General features: G+C 40.6%; 1 protein-coding gene and 1 pseudogene across 5 annotated transcripts in view; one reads left to right on the top strand and one right to left on the bottom strand.

Moving 5' to 3' along the window:
• LOC104854761 (zinc finger protein 709) overlaps positions 1-18,606 on the top strand; it is a 65,718-nt gene that overhangs the window by 27,364 nt on the left and 19,748 nt on the right. The window contains exon 1 of one of the 5 annotated variants that reach the window (XM_010613328.3): positions 18,191-18,501. The exons of the other annotated variants lie outside the window; for them this stretch is intronic. The gene's annotated coding sequence lies outside the window, so the exon portion shown is untranslated. Of the gene's footprint in view, positions 1-18,190; positions 18,502-18,606 lie in introns of those variants that run through there. 5 annotated transcript variants of the gene reach the window in all.
• On the bottom strand, positions 813-1,131 carry LOC117283733 (annotated as a pseudogene).

Here is an 18,606-nt window from a genome sequence, read left to right as displayed (position 1 = left end):
AAATCCCTGGCCCCAGTGGTTTGTATTTTAAAAGAAACAGCTTCCTTATGATTTACCTCAAGTTCTGGTGGAAATGCTAATAGGAACTATAAGCAACAAAACCCAAGAGAAGCACATTCAAAATACTGATTTACTTTGGTAGCTAATGGCTGTTCTTTGAAGACTAATGAAGGCAGACAAGACCATTAAAGTGAAATGGGCTATTTCAAGTACTCGATACTTCACATAGAAATTTTTAAAATTATTTTTGTAAAAGAGCTAAGCATCTGTATCCACTGATAGCAATGCAATACCTAATAATATAATAACAAAACAAATGTCCATGAGGAAAAAACTTTTAATTTTATCTAAATTTACTTTCAGTCAATAGTCCAGCAACATTTTCCTTTCAATACGATACTTCTCCTTTCTCTTATAAGGCTGTTCCTGGGAGCCAGACAGTTTAGGTAGTGAGGGAGTTAATTTAAGAGTAAATTCTTACAGTTTTAAATAGACAGTAATTTTTTTCTTCCCTCTTAATGTGCTAAAAAAATGCAATTCTGAAACCATTTCTGATTTCTTTATTATCTGTAACCTTTGGAAGTTAATCACGTGAAATTACAAAATTAGCAAATATCTTGAAATCTGTATATAAAACATAAATTACCTCTAATTTCAAACTCTCTCTTATTAGTTTACCACTCAATCTTTAAAAAGAAAGAAAGAAAGGAAAGGAAATGTAGCTCCAAAGTACTGTTATACCATTCTTTAACAAAGAAAACTGTTCCTTTTAACTTTATACCCACCCCACATCCCAATTCAAAACACATCACTTAATTGCCTCGGTCATGGACATTTCCAAGATGAAATTTTATATGTCATTCCCATAGCTTCTGGTTATCAGAAAACCCCATATTTTCCTTTATTGAAAGAGTTTGGTCCCTCTGATGTTGGTGTATCCCTACCAGTATTCTTCTTCATCTTTGCTTCTGGGGGCGTTTCCTCAGTTTCACTATCTTCATCTTCATTAAAAGCTGCTGCTACTGAAAGGGTTTTGGAGCAAGAGTTGTAACAGTTTCTTTAGGCTTCTCCAGCGGCTCCAGCTCTCTTCGGCTTCTCGGCCTTCTCCTCTCCCACCTTTCTGTCTGCCATTTTCCCTGCTGTGGCCAAGAATTGTTAATTTTCAGGTTGTTTTGTTCTGCTTCTCTGGACAGTTATGTCACCTTTGGATCTCCTTTATTTTTCTAACAGTACTGGAGATTAATTAAGTCCATGCAGATTCCTATACGTTCCATGTCTTTCTATGATATACTTGAAAGCAGAAATATCTAATTGTATGTTTTGGTACTTGGTGATAACATCTGTAAGCCTTTACACTCCCTCTTCCTCTTCCACTCCACCTGCATACGAGGGGATAAGAACGACTGAGTGTTGTTTTGAAAATGGAAGGTGATTCATGCTACTGTAACTCCTCCCACATTATTGATGCCTTCTCAGCCTAGGTCATTCCCTAGTGAAAATGAACATCCAGGCAAGCTACCTTCCCCAGATCGCTTAAGTACTTTAACACCTGGTTCCTCTGAAATCAACAGTTACATAATCACTGTATGAACCTCATTGCTATCAGTGTCAGTATCATTGCCGCATCTCTTCAAGTATGAGTTGCACCATAACCAGATGACTGGATGTTTGTTATCACCAGGGGGATGCCTTTTCTTACATTGAATTTCTAACCTGCACTGTTTACTGATGGCTTCCATGTACTTTGAGCCTCTGCTCGCTGCTTTGGGCTGTATTGTTCATTCAGGTCTGAAAGTTTTGTATCATCATTCATTTGAGCCAATTAATGTGTGTCATGATTCACTGACTAATGGGAACAGGAGTATAACATTGGATCTGTCAATAAATTGCTCCTGGTAGTGGTGTCTTCACTGCAATCATTGCAGTTTATCTCTTCATCTTCCTATCTATCTACCTATCTCTCTGGTATATGTTGAACCAAGTGTATCACACATTCTAAGTAAGCATATTACAACAGCAATACACCCTCAGCCTCCTATATGTGCTTTGGATTGAACCTGACTGTTGTGGGGTGTTGGACTTCATGTCTGGAGGGGTGAATTGGTAGTGCAAGAATATATCATGCAGATTCTTTATCTTATCTTGTGTGCTCATTTCTGATATAGCAATCCTTTGAAAAGTTCAGAGAAGCGAGGGTCATCAGGGAACTGCCACTAGGTGGAGTATGAGGACCACACTCTGTAAGATCACTGAGTAATGAATGCTTCTGCTACTACCAATTTCTTCCCCTCATGGAAGACACTGATTCTCTGAGTTTTCAGTAACAACCCTGCACTAGCCCTGTAACATAGTAAAGGGTGGGTTGAAGCATAATGAGAGTAGCAGGAGCCACAGAAGTTATACTGATAAAACTCAAAGTCTTTTCTTTCTTTTCTGGTCCTTATAAGTTTACATAAGCAGGTCAGTATTTTTTAAAAACCACTTGCTCTTTCAGTAGTTCAAATAAAATATATTTTTTAAGGGGCCAGGGATTTAGCTTAGTGGTTCCACTGTCTGCCTCACAAGTGCCAGGTTCTGAGTTCGATTCCCAGTACAAAAAAAATTATATATATATATTTTTTTTAATCTCAATTTTTTTCCCCTCGAAGTAGGGAAATATACCTAATACAAAAACTTTATGAATGAGACACCAGGCAATCATGGTGGCATATACCTGAAATCCCCGCATTCTAGGTTGTTTGTTTTGTTTTGTTTTGTTTGAGACAGGGTCTCACTATGTAGTTGAGACTGACTCACTATGTAGCCCAGGCTGGCCTTGAACTCACAGCCATCCTCCTGCCTCAGCCTCCCGAGTGCTGGGATTACAGGTGTGTGACACCATGCCTAACCTAACCCTGGTATTCTATAAGGCTGGAAAACAAGGATTGCAAGTTGCAGCCAACCTGAACAACACAGCCACACCCAGTCTCAAATTAAAACAGTACTGTGGTGTGACTGTAGCTGAGGGCCTGCTGTGGTTCTTGGTACCACAAAATGAAAAAATATAGAAATAAAGGGGGGGTGAGTCTGGGGTGGTGGCATGAGATAGGCAGGGCTACCTCACTAGTATTGGCCCATGGCTGGGGGCAGGGTGGAGGAGCAGGGTGGGGGGGGTTCTGGGATCTGCCATGGTAATGGTGTCCTTGGGGGCCAGTACAATTCCAGAGTGGGGTAGAGATGGAGGCAGTGGGGTTTGCGGGCTCCCAAGGCAGCAGGGAAGAGAGCAGTACAAGAGATACTATCAGATACCAAACAGTGCAACTAGATTTAAGTCTGCTGGTACTGTTTTGCTCCAAACATATTTATTAAGCTAAAATTACCCTACCAGCCAGAAAGCTTGATGTGACAGGCTAAGGATCCTTGTTACTGATCTTGTTCAACATTTTAAATAAAATATAAATGGATAAGTTATGCTTACTACATGGGCTGTTGACATAGAGCTGGACAAATATTAACCTGCTATGGAAAAGAATAAAGCTTCAAGGCAATTTCACTGTACTAGGGTAATAAGCCACCATGTATATAATTAAAGAAGTCCTTATAGGGCCTGAAAACACAGTATGTTCTCTTAATGGTGAATAGATGGTATCTTGACCGGTAAAGATCCTGAAGAATGGGATGTTCAAGAAGTTTTAGTTGTTAATTTTAAGTTGAGGTGACTTGGATGAGCAGGATAATACAGTCTAATGCTGTGATCTTAGCTTTGTGATTGTCCCTGGGCCAATTTAAGAGGGGCAGGCAGTTCAAGAGAGCAAGGTGCCCACCAGTTATGCAAGGCCACCACAGAGATTTTGAGACACTGTGCTATCTCCCATGATGCTGTCATTTTTCAAGAGATGACTCTATAAACCATGAGAAAGACATTCCTGAGTTGTACAGCTCACAGAAGGCTTTTAGAATGAACATATACCTCAGAGGTCTAGAGAAAGAATTTATAAATTTATGAAAGGAAATGTTCTAAGAGATGAGAGACATCTTTTTTTTTCTTTTCTCATTTTTAACAAGAAGAATTAAGTTTCATGTTGATTTTTATTTGTCCTTTTACTTGATTGGAAAGTTAAATAATATATATTTCATGTAACTTTCCTAGTTTTATATATTCCTCCTTTTTCTGTATCTCAACAGAAAAAATAATTACTTTCTTGCCTATATTTCCTCAAATCTTTTCAACTAAAAAATGAGGCTAAAGGAAGGCAAGGGCTTTTGATATGATAACCTGCTTTGAGGTACACGATAGTGACCTCCTGTATTCACTCATCATCTTTTACTTCTCAGGGTTGTAGCTCCATGATCATCATCTGGGCACGTGATGGTAAGATGTGAGTTCCAGAGAGAGTGGATGGCCCCACCTTTATGGCCCCTATCTTGGGCTTCCTCCACTGACTGCCTGCAACATTTCTTGCAGAAGGTCCACATCCTGGCATTTCTGAATTCCTGGGCCTCCTCTGCACCTCTGGCTTAATACATCTTCAGGCACTCCCCTCTCAGAAGCTAGCTGCCTGCCTCCTACTTAGTCCGTGAAATCTAGATAAAAGCCTCCCCAGCACTGTGACTTTGCATTCTGCATGCCCATAAAACCAGCATCACATGGGTAATGGAGTGGAAGCAGTAGCCAGGCTCCCTTGAACCATGGTTGCAGTAGCTTCTGAGTGCATGAAAGGCTGAGTGCAGTGATGTGAATCAAAGGGAACTAGTTCCTAGGAGGCCCTTCTGCATGACAGCATGAAGGACATTGTTGCTCATCCCCAAAGAACCAGGAACTGGCTCAGAGAGCTGCAAACTCTAGAAAAACAACAACAACAACAATATAATAGCAGAAATGTTAGGATTTATTTGAGAATATTTAAATATATGCCAAACTATGATTACCACCATCATTTAATTATATATTGTCTCAAAGACTTTTATATGACACTCACTTGATGCCTCCAAAAATTCCTAGCTACCCCAGAATGTTACAGGGGACATTGATGTAGAGGAAATCATAAGCCACATAGAAGAAATGTCTGAAAGTATATAAAAGAACTTGGCAAGACTACTTAACACCAAGCTTAAAGAAGATATAACTAAGCAATGACCCTTGTCAAATAAATGATCAGTGAGTCTAGTGTATACAAGAATAAAAATCTAGTGGAGCTGAAGAAAGAGAGGCAAAACATGAAAGTCCAGAATAGAAAGAAAAGTCCATTAAAAAGTTCCAAATAGAAATGCAGGATATTAAAAATATAACAAAGTATAGACAACAAAAGTGACCTATATGAAGACAGGTATGTCACATCTAGAGGACTGGGCTATGGCCTCAGTTAATAACAGAGATGTTAAAAACGAGAACATGAAAAATGGACCCAACAACTGCTAAATGACTCAAAGAAGACTTACATAAAAGTAATTGAAATTAGTGAAAAATCAGAAGACAGCACTAAGGGCACAAAAGCTTGTTTACAGCCAGGTGTGGTGGCACACACCTGCAATCCCAGCACTTGTGAGGCTGCAGCAGGAGGATCACTCTGATTTTCTGTCCAGCCTTAATTACATAGTGAATTCAAGGCCATTCTGAACTATATAAGAAGACCATGTCGCAAAAACTGAAGAAAAAAAAAAGATTGTTTACAGAAGTAGCATCAGAAAACTTTCCAGATATAGAAAAAGAATTTAGCATACAGATAAGTGAGGCATATAGACCTCCAAATAGCCATGATCGAAAAAAACACTCCACAAAACATAGACAAAACACCAGAAGTATAAAGGCTGGGAGACAAAAACAATGAATCACATATAAAGGAAATCCAAGCAGAATTACAACTGATTTTCATTGCAAACCTTAAAGACTTGGATAAGCTCTAAAAACAGCCTCTAACCCAATATATCCTGCAAAATTATCTCTCAAAATTGATGGAGAAATACCATATTTTCATGATAAACATAACCTAAAGAATTCGTGAAAACCAAAGCAATTCTCAAAAAATAGTCTCAAGAGTATCCCAGAAGGAGATAATAAAGCAAACAATGCCAAGAGGGCCAATAAAATAAATGTTTCAAGTAGGACTAGCAATTAAGTACAAGGGAAAGAAAGTAAAACGGCAATAAAATAATATATGACAGTGATCGGTCACTGCCCATCAATAACAACTATAAATGTGAATGGACTCAATTCACCAATCAAAAGACACAGATTAACTGAATGGATCAGAAACAAAATCCACTGATATGCTGATTACAAGAAACATTTGACATTAAAGGAAATTCATAGAGTAAAAAAGGATGAAAAAACAATAAAATTCCATTTTAAATAAAGTGGTTTTCAAGCCAAAGCTGATCAAGAGGCAAGGGACACTACGTATTGATTTAAAAGAACTGTTCAACAGGAAGAGATAACAATTGTAAACACATATGCACCAAACTAAGGTGCACCCTGCTTCATTAAACAAACACCAATGGACATAAATCGGTAAACATCAATATGGAAATTTAAACAGTGCAGTCTTGAATAATCAGTGGGACACAGAAGAAATTAAGGAAGAAAGAAGACATTTCCTAGAATTAAATAATAATGGGTGTGGAACTTATGGAACACAAAGCAGTCCTAAGAGGGAAGTTTACAGCTGTGAATGCCCGTATCAAAAAATCAGAAGAAGCCCAAATAGTAACTTAATGATGCATCTCAAACCCCTAAATAAACAATAATAATCCAGATCTAGAACTTGTAGAGGGAAGGAAATAATAAAGATCAAAGCAGAAATCAAGGAAGTGAAGATGAAAAAAACTACAAACAATCAATGAATTGAAGAGCTGGTTCTTTGAAAGAATAAACAAAGTAGACAAATCCTTATGTAAGACCTAAAATCTCACTTCCACTCCACGGAGCGTGAACAGCCAAAAAGGCCCCCACGAAGCTGGGCCCTAACACCCAGCGAGGCTCCGGGAGCTCGACGGAGAACGAGAAACCCAGGAAGGAACACACCAGGCTAGATGGTAAAAGACCTTTATTAGTCTGGCCAGACGGCACTCTCAGAACCAAGTGGCTAGCTCAGAGAGGCGCCTAGCTCAGGGGCCGAGGTCCTCTTATAGGGAGTAAAAGGAGGGGGTTAACATTTTGGGCTCACAGACAGGGGACAAAGGTCTGCTGACTTGAGCTGGTGGTCAGCAGTCACATATTGATGAGTAACAGGTACCACCTATAGGATGTCTCAAAGGTCACTAAGACACTCCGGATGAGCAAACAGTTTGTCAATTAGTTTGGGCTCCATGTCTGGAGTCTCTAATTTACAGGTAGATTCAGATCCGGACTTCAAACAATACAAGAGTGATTCACATTCTTAGGCCCGGGCAGGAACAAAGGTCGGGGCTGTGGCTACAATGGGAGGGGTTCAGGACACTGTCTCCTAGGCCCTTTGCCATTTAGCAAGGGCTTGTAATTTAGGTCCCACACTTAGCCAATCTTACCCATAAAAGGGGGGGAACAGATCAATCCAATTACAAATGAAAAAGGTGAAATCACAAATAGACATTGCTGAAATGAAAATTATTAGCCTCTACTTCATAAATCTGTATGTCAAAATATTGGGGTACTCAAATGAAATTTTAAAATTCCAACAAAGTGACTTGGCACAGGCTTGTAATCCTAGCACTTGGGAGGCTGAGGCAGGATTGCTGTCAGTTCAGAACCATCCTGCACCACAAACAAGACCCTGTCACAAAAAAGAAAAAGATTCCTAGATACATATGAATTACCAAAAGTGAACCAAGAAGGTTTAAATACTTTGACAAATCAAATAACAGCGAAATTGAAGGACTAATTTTTTTTAAAAAAACTGCCAACTAAGAAAATCCCAGGACCTGATTGATTCTCAGCTGAATTCTACAAGAACTTCAGGGCATATCTAACACCATATTCTTCAAACTCTAATAAAATTGAGAGAGGAGTCATCTTTCCAAAATCATTTTTGGAAGCTAACCTTATCCTGATCCCTAAACCAGACAAGGATCCAACCAAAAAAGAAGAATTATAGGCCAATCTCTTTAATAAACATAGATGCAAAAATCCTCAACAAGATTCTGGAAAACAGAATGCCACAAATCATCAAATATTTTACACACAATGACCAAATAGGTTTCATGCTAAGGATGCAAGGACGCATCAGCCTATGCAAATCATTAAGTGATTCATCACATACACAGAAGCAATAACAAAAATTACGTGATTATCTCAGCAGATGCACAGAAAGCCTTTGACAAAATCCAACATTCATTCATGATTTAAAAAGAAAAAGAAAAAAATAGGTATTAGAAGGACTTTATCTAATGTGAAATAGGAAGTAAAGGGCTAAAGGTATAGGGAAAGTGGGAAGGGTGGGGGAAAGGTAATAAGGGAGAGGAAAAAAATATGAGAAATTTTAAAAATGGAAATAAAGTGTTTGTAATGGGTAGGGGAGGAGAGGGTGAAGGTAGGGCAGGGACAAGGGGAAAAAATGAGAATCAAGACGTATTATGTAAAGGTACAGGATCCCAATAATGAATGTAACTGTATTGTATACCTAGATTGTACCAATAAGCTCAATAAAAAGAAAAAAAAAAGAAGGACTTTATCTCAATCTTACAAAAGCCATTTAGACCTCTTAATTTTTTTGTTGGTGAGCAAAGATACCCAACACTCAAAGGAGGAAAGGTTTACTTGGTTCACTTTGTAGAAGTTTTAGTCCATACTTGGCTGGCTCCAAGACAGGGTGCCATGGCAGAGGACATCACAGAAGAAAACAGTTCATGTCAGGCAGGAAGCAGCAAAGCAATGAAGTTTAACACTTCACTGCAGCAAGCAACCAGTGCTGACAGCAGCCCTCTTTCTGTCCATTATATTCTTTTCAGGCTACCCAACCTTAGGGCAGGTAGCATTCATACCCAGTGGAGGGGCCTTCCCATTATCCACTCCTGAAACTATGCCAAACCAATCACTGGACTAATTTAGTAATCATATCCTTGATCCAAGCATCATACACTCTACACCCAGCCACCTCTGAAAAGCCCAACCTATGACTACAAGAGGCTTTGGGGAAACATCTAGACACAAGCCATCACAATGACCAACCTATTGCCAACATCATATTAAACGAGGGAAAATTCAAAGTTTTCCCTCTAAAATCAGAAACAAGACAGGGCTGTCTGTTATCACCATTCCTGTTCAACACAGTCCTTGAAACATTAGCCAGAGCAATCAGGCAAAAGAAAGAAATAAGGATATATAGAGAAAAAGATGAAGTCAAAGTATCATTTTCAGATGGCATGATCATGATCCTATACCTACAAGACCCAAATAAAACTCCACTTAAGATTCATAGAAGTAATAACCAAATTAAGCAAAATAGAAGTATACAAAAATAAATGAGAAAATCAATAGCATACCTATATACTAATAATGAACTCACTGATAGAGAAATTTGGAAAATAATAACATGCATGGTAGCATGGAGAGAAGGTACATACTCAGGAATCAACCTAACCAAGGAAGTGAAAGACTTCTTCAGTGAAAATAATATCACTCAGAAAATGGAAATGAAGGACAGCAGAAAATGGAAAGATATATCCTGTTCCTGTATAGGCAACCTATACTTCCATAACTGATATACAGACTTAAATGCAACCCCAGTCAGAATATCTATGGCATTTCTCACAGATCTGACAAAAACAATCCTAAAATGCATGTGAAACTGGAAAGGACACAGAATAGCAAACAATCTTGGGTAATAATAGCAAAGGAGGAGGCACCACAATTCAAGACTGCAAGGTATAGTATAAAGCTACTGTGATTAAAATAGCATGGTAGTGACACAAGCGGAGGTAAGTGGATCAGTGGAACAGAACAGAGGAAATATATTGCAGCAGGCATTGTGGCAAACACCTATAATCCCAGCTTCTCAACAGGCAAGAGGCAAGACTCCAAATTTGAGGACCTAATGAGCAATTTTGATAGCTTGTTTGGAAGTTCAAGCAGAAAAGCAAAGCTATCCATATACCCTTGACCAAGGAAATGGCCCTTCTCTAACAGCTATAGTTGTCCTCTTGACCTATTGGGAAGGACGTACATAAAGCAGTGAGGGAAGTTAGGAACACCTGCCTAGCCAGCCTGATCAGATAAATTCATGGTAACAATCTATAGGGTGACAGATGTCACAGCCAGATCACCCTCAAGCCCCATTCTGGGCAATTCTGGGAGGACTTGTGTCAATAGATAAAACCAGGCTGGTGATGTAAATCAGTGGGACAGTACTTGCCTAGCACAAGTAAAGACCCATGTTCATTCCCAGGGACAAATAGTCTTAATTATAATTTTAGAAGTTCGGTGATAAGTGAAATAAGACAGTGACAAAAGATCAAATACCATGTTGTTCCACTTACATGAAGCACTGGTCAAATTCAGTGAGAAAATAAAAATGTGGTTATGAGAAGTTGAGCAGAGGCCAGGAAAGGGAGCCTCCCCCTTTTCTTGAAATGCTGGGGAGTGAACCCAGGACTTAAAACATTCTAGGCAAATGTGCTACCACTCTGCCATATCTCTCCACCAAGAATGGACAGCTTCTTAATAAATGAAGATTTGTAACAGCTAAAGTCTCACTTCCACTCTGTGGAGTGTGAACAGCCAAAAGGTCTCCACGATGCTGAGTCCTATAGCCCAACAAGGGCTCCGGACGCAAGACCCAGGGCCTTACTTCTGGAAGCCATGAACAGCCAAAAGGGCCTCCACGATGCTGGGACCTATAGCTCAGCGAGGCTCTGGGAGCTTGACAACTGAGGAACAAGAGTCACCCAGGAAGGAACACATCAGGCTAGATGGTAAACAGACCTTTATGAGTCTGGCTAGACGGCACTCCCAGAGCCAAGTAGCTCTGAGAGGCAACTGCTCAGGGGCTGAGGTAGTTTTATAGGATTTTTCTAAACAAAAAAGTTCAAACATAGGGCATTCACAGAACTACCAGAGGACAAGATTCCAAACATACTGCTTATCTTATGCAGGAAATGTTCTATGGTCACCTTTTGTCATACCATTTGTCCCTGAGCCAGCTGTTAACCAAGTTAGCAATTAGCATATGAAGAAGCACAGTCTCTGGCCTATTAGCATGGAGTCACTTTAGCTCATTCAGGTCTCACATTCCCCACTGATTTTAGGTAGAATCAAATCCTTGATTCATCATTTTACTTAAATATTTAGCTAAGGGGTCATAGCAATTTGTAAAGGCATCTTTTAGACAGATAAGTTGGGGATAAAGATCCCCAGGGCACATAAAGTTCACATTCTTATCATCTGTAGGCTCATAAATTCTTACTTCAGAAGCGTAATAGCTCATAACAGTTTGACACAATGTAAGAGTCCATACCTTGATTGTAGTTCTCATTCTTCAGCTGTGTGTAGACTCACCGGCTTCCTGTGTGGTGAGAGCAGGGCTTTGAGTGTGTTGTCTCCTGGAGTCAGAATCTGTGGAATTCTGTTTTACTCTAGAGTGGTGGTAGCTGAGCTTCAGCTACCTTGATAGCTGTGGGAGTAACCATAAGTGACTCATATGGCCCTTTCTATATAGGTCAGAAAGGGGTCCTTTTCTAAATTTTAACATAAACTCGGTCTTGCAGTTTTATCAGATGGGCAAGAGTTAGCACAGGAAGGTCCTCTTTATTTTTAATTTACCCTTGAATATTTTGAAACACTTGCCCAATTCTAACAGCTATGATTTCATATTGGATAAGCCCAGTTGAGATAATTTTATAAAGTCTCAAGATTCGGGTGGCCTTCCAGACAAGACCTCATATGGGGAGAACCCAGTATGACATGGGTATTTCTTATTTTAAAGAAGGCCCAAAGGAGCCAATCAACTCATACCCTGTGTTATCTGACAATATTTACCTTATAATTTATCATTTTTTTTAACCTTACAAGAACTTTGAGGTCAATAAGCAGTATAACAGTTTAGCTAGATCTTGTATAACCTGTTATAAATACTGGCCCATTGTCACTGCCTATGGAGGGAGGCAGACCAAACCTTGGAATTTTTTAAAATAAAATCTTGTATATCTCTGAAGCCCTCTTTGTTTTTATAGGGAAGGCCTCAGGCCATCCAGAAAAGTACAAACCCATACTAATACATATTTATAACCTTTACAGGGAATAGGTATAATCATCTAAAGTTTTCGTTTTGCCATTTGCTATTGCATCTTTTCTTTTTTGAATTATTATAGTTACTTTGGCAGATTTCCACATTGCCTCAAATAACTATATTATATCCTGTTTATTTTTAATAAGTTTGCCCTCTGCTGTGAGAAGACCACATTTGTATAGACTGTGCCATAGATATACCAAGTGGCAAACAGGAATCTGTATAAACATTTACCCTGTTTGCTTTTGCCCATTGGAGAGCCTGTATGAGTGCCCACAGTTCTGCTCATTGAGCTGACCATCCAGTGGGGAGGGGTCCTGCTTGAACCACTTTATCTTGAGTCATCTCTGCATAGCCAGCATAGCATAACCCATTTTCCATGAAGCTGCTCCCATCCTTGAACAGGAAGAAATCAGCCTCAGGCAGTGGGTCTTTCTGCAGATCTGGATGACTGGAGAACAATTCGACAGTGATCCTGAGGCAGTTGTGGTCAGGGAGCCAGGTTCTGAGGGCAAAAAGTAGCAGGGTTTAAGGTTTTAACTGGAGCAAAATATAGGCAGGGATTCTCACAGATGAGGGCCTGATATTATGTGACTATTATTTGAGAGCCATCAATGTCCTGTTATTCAGTAGTTCTAAAAGGCATGGGGAAACCAAATAATTTACTTTTTCCTAATGTTACCTGGTCAGCTTCCTGCAGTTGCCAGGGCTTATAAACAAGGCAGCTATTTTTTCACAGCTTGATCTAAACTCTAAGATAAATATGTCACTGGCTAATTCTATGGGCCTACTCCTTCAATAAGCACCCCTACAGCAGTATGATTTCTTTTAGTCATGTACAAAGCAAAACGCTGGGTCACATTTAGGATCCGTGATACAGGGGGCAGCAGAAAGATTTAGTTTTAGCTATTTAAATGCTGACTCTTGCTCTTTACCCTATAATAATCACTGTCTTTCTGGGGCCTTTAAAGATTTATACATATAGAGAATCTAGACCCTGTAAAAACCTTTTATCCCAGGGCTGGGGATTTAGCTCAGCAGTTCTGCCACCTGCCTTGCAAGTGCAAGGACCCAAGTTTGATCCCCAGTACTGAAAGAAAAAAAAAAGCAAAACAAAACCTTTTATCCCAAAAATTTTCTCATCTGCTTTAAGTCCTTTTATCTCCAAGCAGCATGAACTTTATATCCTGCCTCTTGAAGCAGCATTAATAGTTTAATACCCTGTGAAATTTTTATGTAGTACATCTAAAAATTAATAATAATCATAATTTTATGTATGAAACTTCATAACCTTTAATCTAATTAGGTATCAAAAGCATTTTGGGGAGTACCAGGGATAGAACTCTGGACCTTATGCTTGCAAGTCAGGCAGCAGCACCACTGAGCTAAATCCCCAGCCCTCAAAAGCATTTTTAACCTTTCCATAACTTTTTCCACAGAAAACATCATATTTTGAAAATGACTATTATAAACATATCATAATAATATTTAGAATCTAACCCTTTGATGATAACCAATGTAAACATTCTATAACAACATATTTAGCCATGTTTATTGGGGGTATATCTTTTTAGAAGGCTATGAAAACTACTGGGGCTCCCATTAGTGAATAAAGACCAGAATAAATTTTTTTGAGTAGCTGTCCTTTTTACTATTAACAGGAGTCTATCTAGACCTGAGTTTAAACTTAATTATCTTGACAAAATTTTAACTCATAAAACCAGGTTATAGAAATTAACAAATTATTAGTATCCTTGTCATTTCAATCAAAATATAATTGGACACTTTTCAAACAATTGGGCAGACACAAACTTGTAAGACAATTTGTGAAAGTATACGCTCAAATGTATTTGGCCAATTGAATTATAAAATCTCTATTATTTTTCTTTGTAGTTGGTACTGGGGATTGAACTTGGGTCCTTGCACTTGCAAGGCAGGTGGCAGCACCATTGAGCTAAATAAGTCTCCAGCCCTAAAACCTCTTTTAGTTAAGACTAGTCAAAACTTTTGCAGGTCAATTAACAAAAATCTCTTGTAGAATTAGAATCAAAAGAAATGAAAGTTCTCTGTTACTTACTGTAAAAGTAAACCTTCTGTAGCAAACTTGAAACCAACAAGCAAACATACATAAATCATTTCCATACACCTTTTCTATATATTTAGGCCTTCTTGTCTTGTATCTTTCTTTATTTCTTTCTAACAAGTCAAATACAAAATCCTTCCATATCAAAAGTATATCTCTTTTATCCATAGCTTTTCTAATATCTTCTTATGTCTCATTTACTATTAACCTTCTATAACAAACTTCAGCTGTTAAAATTTTAAAGTGTTCTTTTTCTGTTCTCAGATTGTTACATCCTAAAATTTGACTGGCTACCTATAGAACAGTATTAACCTTGAGTTTTTAATCAACAAAGTACAAAAGAGCAAGTTAACCCTATAATTGTAATTCAAGAATTTGCAATACACAAGAAGTGTTTAAGGCACACCAATTAAACTTAATTTAAATTGAAACAAAGATACATTTATCAAATTGTTAAAATTTTTAACTTGATTTTTCTTGTAAAAATCTCTTGATGTCTGGTAAAACACAATTGCAGTTTCTTTGGCTTGCAGTGTTTTTTTCTTTTCTCTATTGTATGTTTATCAGTTTTTCTACCTGCTTTTAATCTATTAAAGATTTATTTTCTCATTTTAGTTCTTTCTAATTTGAGTGCAAACCCTGTTCCATTTTCTCTGAGTCTCATCATGCTTTCCCATCTGCACCCTCCAGTGTGGTAAAGCTAAACAATTTTGTTCTGCCCCTAACTCCTGCACACCTTCTATCTTAGCAACTCAAGTGGAGGGGAAGTGGCTGGACCTCCTCCAAAGGGGAAACACTGGGATTTGCCTGCGAGGTTGTCACATTTTCTGAGAGAGGCAAGTTCACCATGGGAAAACAGCAGATTTAGCAAGCAGGTTTTCTAAGACCAAAACTAAATAGTTCTCACTAGCAGCTGATTACCGCAGAGCAGAAGCTTGAGCAGCTCCTAGAGCACACAAGGCTCCAAGTTGTCAAAGTCTCAAGTAAACAAAACAAAGGCAGATAACTTGCCTTTTGTCTAGAGTTTTTTTTTCCCCCTGGGGGCCAAGTCTGGCTTAGCTGAGACTATGATAACTCATAAAGTTTCTTAAGCATCTTTGATTGCAGTTTTATCTAATAGTCCCCCACAAAATCTTTATCAAAATTTTGAATTATGCACTTCAGAACAGTTGGTTTGGTATTAGCATTCCCCACAACCATTAGATATTCCCTTGTCCAGTGATGCAAGACAAAGGGTGGGGTGCCGTCCCAGGGAACGGCCTCATTCACTCATCAGCCCAGCCCTGAGCTTCCCAGCTCTCCCAGGCCCACCTGGACCAAAGGAGAGCTTCCAGTTGCAAGAGTCTCTGCCCTGTCCTTTCTAAGCACAGCCACAGACTTGCAGGACTGACCCACACAAGCTCTGCAATGCCAGGAGGGCTCTTTAAGCACAAGCACCCCCTCCCTTTGTTTTGGTGCACAGACAAGGCTACTGATGACTTTTGTAACTCGTTCCATTCACTCTCCTAACCAAGTCTCTTTCACACACACAGTCACACAAGAAGTTAACACATTCCCTCCCTGGGGCCCCTTCCAAAGACAAACTAGGGAGCAGCCCAGGGGATCTCACCATTCAGACAGACGATTTCACTCACTTGCCTTCTTTCTGTTCCGCTACTGGTGAGCTGGCCTCCGAGTCCTAGAAAGGCAACCCAGGAAATCCTGGCAGGTGCACCTCTTCCATTCCAAGGAGGAAGACAGTCGCTCTCTCCTGCAGGACTCAGGTTGAGGCCCAATACGGGCTGTGTCAGTTAGCCCCTTCCTTCCCGCGGGAGAATTTGACTCCATATTCATCTTCCTGCTCAAGGGAAAAGCCAGTTTAAAATTAGTGAGAAAGCAATCCAGCAGGGTGTTCTTGGAGCCAGATCCTCCCATCCCTGTTTTAAGGAAAATACAAAGTTAACACACAACAGACAAGACACTGACAAGACAAACAGGTGCCACAAAAAAGAAAAGCTTTGATTCTACCCAGAATCCTCGTCAGGGCCGGGGTCAGGGGAGGCTTCCCAGCTCGTCAGCCACTCGATCCTGACAACTAACGGTTGCAACTGGTCCAAAGCTTACCTCCGGAGGCTTTCAAAGGTCTGTGTCTGAGAATCTCCCGCTGGATCCCGCTACAGAGAATCTCGGCCGGATTTACAGTTCTCATCCGGGGATCTCAATGGGGCCTCCAATAATGTAAGAACTAAAGTCTCGCTTCCACTCCACGGAGCGTGAACAGCCAAAAGGCCTCCACGATGCTGAGTCCTATATCCCAACAATGGCTCCGGATGCAAGATCCAGGGCCTTACTCCTGGTATCCGTGAACAGCCAAAAGGGCCTCCACAATGCTGGGACCTATAGCTCAGCGAGGCTCTGGGAGCTCGACAACTGAGGAACAAGAGTCACCCAGGAAGGAACACATCAGGCTAGATGGTAAACAGACCTTTATGAGTCTGGCTAGACGGCACTCCCAGAGCCAAGTAGCTCTGAGAGGCAACTGCTCAGGGGCTGAGGTAGTTTTATAGGGTTTTTCTAAACAAAAAAGTTCAAACATAGGTCAGGGCATTCATAGAACTACCAGAGGACAAGATTCCAAACATACTGCTTATCTTATGCAGGAAATGTTCTGTGGTCACCTTTTGTCATACCATTTGTCCCTGGGCCAGCTGTTAACTTAGTTAGCAATTAGCATGTGAAGAAGCACAGTCTCTGGCCTATAAGCATGGAGTCACTTTAGCTCATTCAGGTCTCACGGAGTCCCCATCTTGCCAAGTGAAAACAGCTCTGAAATTGGGGTCACACCAATGATCTAGGGGTGATATAGGGACCTCTAACTGATTAAGGCAAATATAACTCCTAACCTGCAAGGTGTCTGATAATGCTGAGTTCATGTTCTCTAAAATAGAAAAATGAATTGTAGGAACAGTGGAGGTTAAGAATAAGTATTTATTGAGGGAAAGACAGCTTCTAAAAGAGGCAAAAGGAGACCCAGAAAGTGGGTTGCTGTGGACTCCACTTGCAGGGGAGGCTTTATAAAGCAAAATCACGAGGTGGATACCATATCATGACTTGAATATAAGGTGGGACAAAACTATGGTAAACTAGTAAGATTACAAGTATAGTCTCTTAGGAAATATTATTCCAGTGGGGAAGCAAAGAACAAACACCTTTCCTGGAAGGGGTCAGGGACCTTTCCTGGAAGAGACTGGGTTAAAGTCTTGGTTCCCCCACCCAAGTGATTAATGTCTATTTAGACTATCAATCGTTTATCCCAGTAGGGGAAGTAGGTGTGGTCATTTGGGCTTGGTCTTGAGGTCTGGTGCCTCCCTCCACCCACTATATGTGTTTTTACATTCTTTAATGGCTTCCTCCACAGCCTAGCCCTGCCTAACTGCCTTCATATTTCTAACTAAATTAGCTGTGTGTAGTATTAGGAATGTAAGGTAGTTAATTCTGCAGAAAAGGACAGTGAAAATGTCCTCTGGGGCTAAGGGTGGAGCTCAGTATGAGAGCGCCTGATTAGTTTGTGTGAGGTTCTGGGCTTCATCTCCGGACACACAGACATGTAAGCAAACATGTTATCACGTTCACTCACTGATGTGAGATGAGTTGGAGGGAGAACTCCAGTGACCTGCTGTTGTCCTGGGAGGAACAAACCTGAGAGAAACCATTTATTTTTGGTGGTGGTGTTTTGTTTGTAGAGTCAGAGCCTCACTATGTAGTCCGGGCTGGTGTGGAACTCACAGCTATCCTCCTGCATCAGCCACCCCGCCCCCGCAAGTGCTGGTATCACAGAAGAGCGCCACCAACCCTCAGTAGAAGCTATTTCTTGTGGATCACCTGCCTCCCATCCCGGGTGTCACGTAGGAGCCAAGGGGCGGGACTATTAACTCGCCCAATGGCCTGGCGAAAGGTCACGGAGGAAGCACTGGGATTGCGCTGTGGGCGTGGCTCTTCCCTCTGAATGTGCCTTGAAGTTGGGTCTCTTAAAGTCACTGTGCTTTGTCCTTGGTCGCTCAGTCCTCAGGAGTGCTGAGAGTTTCTTGGGAAGACAGAGCTAGCCCAGCAACAGGAAAATAACAATGTGTACAGGGTTGGGCGTCCCGAGATTCGGGAAGCCCGGCTGTGGGCAACGCCGAGCCGCGTGACGGACCCTGAGCCCGCGTGAGCTCTGGAGTCTCCAGTCGGGGTCCTGCTTGGTCCTGGTCCTGTTTCCCTCAGGTGCGCGCGGGGCTGGGTCGCACCGGTACCGGGTCCTATCCTTCCCTGCGCGGCGAAGCGGGCCGGTTTGGAGCCCTCTCAGCTGCTCCGCCGCAGCGCGCGTGT

This window comes from Fukomys damarensis, unplaced genomic scaffold (assembly GCF_012274545.1).
Source record: "Fukomys damarensis isolate Sample0158 unplaced genomic scaffold, DMR_v1.0_HiC HiC_scaffold_30, whole genome shotgun sequence".
Lineage (NCBI taxonomy): Eukaryota > Metazoa > Chordata > Mammalia > Rodentia > Bathyergidae > Fukomys > Fukomys damarensis.
Note: the sequence above shows the minus strand (reverse complement) of the source record. Positions and strands in the feature narration are given on the sequence as shown.